Here is a 3,611-nt window from a genome sequence, read left to right as displayed (position 1 = left end):
ACGCAAAGGCGTTACTGTTATGATGAACAATTTTGGATGAACTGGACTCCGATTTAAGTTCATGTTGGGATTGTTTGGAACCTCTTGACCTCAAAGGACCAGTGATGCACACCAAAATGTAAGCCCCTTTTCTCTTGTTTATAAATTAATAATGAAATGACAAGGATCTATTTGAGGTGTAATATAAAACAAATAATGATTTTTTTTCATTCATGCAACGGAAACAATATTTCATGAGGTGAAAGATGAAATGTTCCTAATGAAATATCAAATGACAAGGATCTGTTTTAGGTGTTATAATAAAACAAATAATGAAGCTTTTTCATTCATGCAATGGCAAGAATATTTCATGAGGTGAAAGATGGAATGTTCCTAATAAAATATCAAATGACAAGGATCTATTTTAGGCATTATGTAAAACAAATAAAGAGTGTTTGTCATTCATGCAATGGAAAGAATATTTCATGAGGTGAAAGATGGAATGTTTCCTAATGAAATATCAAATGACAAGGATCTGTTTTAGGTGTTATATAAAACAAATAATGAATCTTTTCATTCATGCAATGGAAAGAATATTTCATGAGGTGAAAGATGGAATGTTCCTAATAAAATATCAAATGACAAGGATCTATTTTAGGCATATGTAAACCAAATAAAGAGTGTTTGTCATTCATGCAATGGAAAGAATATTTCATGAGGTGAAAGATGAAATGTTCCTAATGACATCAAATGACAAGGATCTGTTTTAGGTGTTATATAAATCAAATAATGATTTTTTTTTTTTTCATTCATGCAATGAAGATTTCATGGTGAAAGATGGAATGTTTCATCTTCAGGAAATATCCTTACCATTGCACTCATAAACATTCATTATTTGTATATTAAACTTTTTTTTGTGGGTCAAATGTGTTTTGGCTTTGAAAACCTAACTTCTCAGCAAAGGTAACAAGAATAGTATTTCAGCATAAACAGCCCTCAAGCTGTGATCTCTGACTCAGGACCACATCTGGCCCTCTGGCCACCAGTTTGAGACTTCAGATCTAGCATTGAAGTCCTACATGAGCAAGGTTTGGACATTAATTTAGTTGACATATTCTGGGCAGTCTTCGCAGTCCCTGGCTGACACTGTGGTTTGGACAGAATCAACATTTTACATATCTGGGCAGTCTTCGCAGTCCCTGGCTGACACTGTGGTTTGGACAGAATCAACATTTTTCCGAAACTGCAGCTCAACAGGTGGTGGACTGTGGACTCTTTCCACATTGCTCTGTCTCTTTCACTGATTTCCTGTGGACAGAGTTAGTGAATTCCTGAGACGACTGAACATAAATTTCTACACAGAGCAGCTCAGGAGCGTTGATTTAATTATTTTGAGGGTCAGTGCAGAAGAAGCGTGAAGTGGTGAGATTATAACAATCTGTTTGCATACCTGGATTACCTGTTCTCTTTCCTCGTGCCTCCGCCCCGCCCATCTCTGTCAAATCCAACATTACACGAAGTGAGTCAGGGGGGGGCGTGGTGATAGGCGGAGACAGGCGTCAGCTGACACCTCAAATCCCGGAGAACGGTCCGAGTCTCCGCACACGGCGCGCGGGAGGCGCTGTGCAGACCGTGCGCTCGCAGATTTTACGCAGCCGGACCACATCGTCGGAACACGCGCGAACGTGCACGAAATGAAGCCTGTGTCGCTGGAATATTCTAGCTATAAGCGGTAAGAGGTGCTTCTTTTTGTTTAAAATGAGAGCTGGAGTTCAGACTGTTTTGTGCACAGCGTGCGCCTCTCCTGTGCGTAATTTCTCCTTTGGATCGGTTCATTTTGCCTCAGATGTCCACTTTTTTTGCTGTGCATGTCATGTACGTACAACTCAAAACTTTATAAAAATTTTATATTTTTTATATTAATAATTTTTTAAAAAAAATTATGCACGTAAATATATATTCATTTTTTATGCATGCACAAGTTGCTGCACAGGTTCAGCAGTAATCTAGGTGAATTGTTCTTCACATTTTATTCAATAAAGAATCAACATATCGCGTACATTGCATACATTTTATTGTCATTTATGGTACAGAAATGTTCCTGTTAAGCACATAAATAATGCACTGACATATAAAATCCTGTAAAATAATCATTTGTGTTTTTGATGCCTTATGGGGATAAATATTTATTGCATCTTCCTCTCTGGTATGTTTCTACTTTAAAAGCAGAATGATCAACATGGGGAATGTTTTATTCTGTTTTTGGTTTCCTTGCAGTTGCAGGGAGAAAAGAGGCTGTTTTTCATTTCCAGTTGGACCGTTGCCTTCACGCAGTTGCTCTTTCAATGTGGGATACAGCTTTGCTGCTCTCGCCAGGCTGAAATCCTCCAGTGTCAGGACCTCCCTCATGGCAGCTTTGCTCCTGGGGCTGCTGCTTTTTGCAGTGCAATCTCCTCTGTTCCCTCCAGGCCCATGTCCGATGGAGGACAACCGCCATCTCAGTCCTCAGCTACTGTGGCCCCCGGTGACAACGGGACCACCAGTCACCCCAACGGCACCCTCCAGCAGCTTCCTCAGATCATAATTATCGGTGAGGAAGGGCGGCACGCGGGCACTTATTGAGATGCTCAGCCTGCACAGCGCCGTGGCAGCCGCTCAGAACGAGGTGCACTTCTTCGACTGGGAGAGTCACTTTCAGAAGGGCCTGTCCTGGTATGTGAGCCAGATGCCCTACTCCTTCCCCGACCAGCTGACAGTGGAGAAGACACCGGCCTACTTCACATCTGCCAAAGTTCCCAAACGCATTTAACCAGATGAACCCGAAACATCAAGCTGCTGCTGATCCTCAGAGATCCCACCGAGCGGGTGTTTTCAGACTACACCCAGATCTTCTACAACCGACTTCAAAAGCACAAACGCTGCCAGCCTATTGACTCTGTGCTGGTAAAGGACGGGCGATCAACTTAGGATACAAGGCTCTCAACCGCAGCCTGTACTATGTGCACATGCACAAACTGGCTGAAATACTTCCCACTGGAGAGCATCCACGTGGTGGATGGCGACGAGCTGATCAGGGATCCCTTCCCCGAGATGAAAAAGGTGGAAAGCTTTTTAAAGTTGGAGCCCCAGATAAATGTTCAAACTTTTACTTTAATAAACAAAGGGATTCTACTGTTTGAGGGACCATGGGCGAAAGATGCTTGCACGATTCCAAAGGCAGGGCTCACCCTCACGTGGCTCCCGCCATCCTGCAGAAACTTTACCAGTTTTCCCAAGAGCCTAACAAGAAGTTCTTTGAGCTGGTGGGTCGGACTTTTAACTGAAGTGAGCGAGGGATTGTCATCTGTCATTGGGATTTAATCTCCATAAACTATTTTCAGTACTAACAAAGCAGATGTAATGTAAATCTATTTTTGTATTTGTAGTACTGCAGGTCAATGGAGCCGATTATCAGGGCAGGCTGCAGCAAATGTGGTGCTTTTTTTTTTTTTTTTTTTTGCTTGTTTTCTCAATCAATCACTGATGAAGACGTTCAGATGGTCAGAGAGCAGTTACACAAAGATAAGTCCCCAAATGTTTTACCACCGCTGATGTGACCACATTATTAACATCACACTACATTTGTTGTTCCG

General features: G+C 41.9%; 1 pseudogene; it reads left to right on the top strand.

Moving 5' to 3' along the window:
• The first annotated feature begins 2,290 nt into the window (after nt 1-2,290).
• LOC117520122 lies at nt 2,291-3,302 on the top strand (annotated as a pseudogene).
• The last annotated feature ends 309 nt before the right edge of the window (nt 3,303-3,611 follow it).

The sequence above is a fragment of the Thalassophryne amazonica genome, chromosome 11, assembly GCF_902500255.1.
Source record: "Thalassophryne amazonica chromosome 11, fThaAma1.1, whole genome shotgun sequence".
NCBI classification, from domain to species: Eukaryota; Metazoa; Chordata; class Actinopteri; order Batrachoidiformes; family Batrachoididae; genus Thalassophryne; species Thalassophryne amazonica.
The sequence above is the reverse complement of the archived record's forward strand: the minus strand, read 5'-3'. Positions and strand labels throughout refer to the sequence as shown.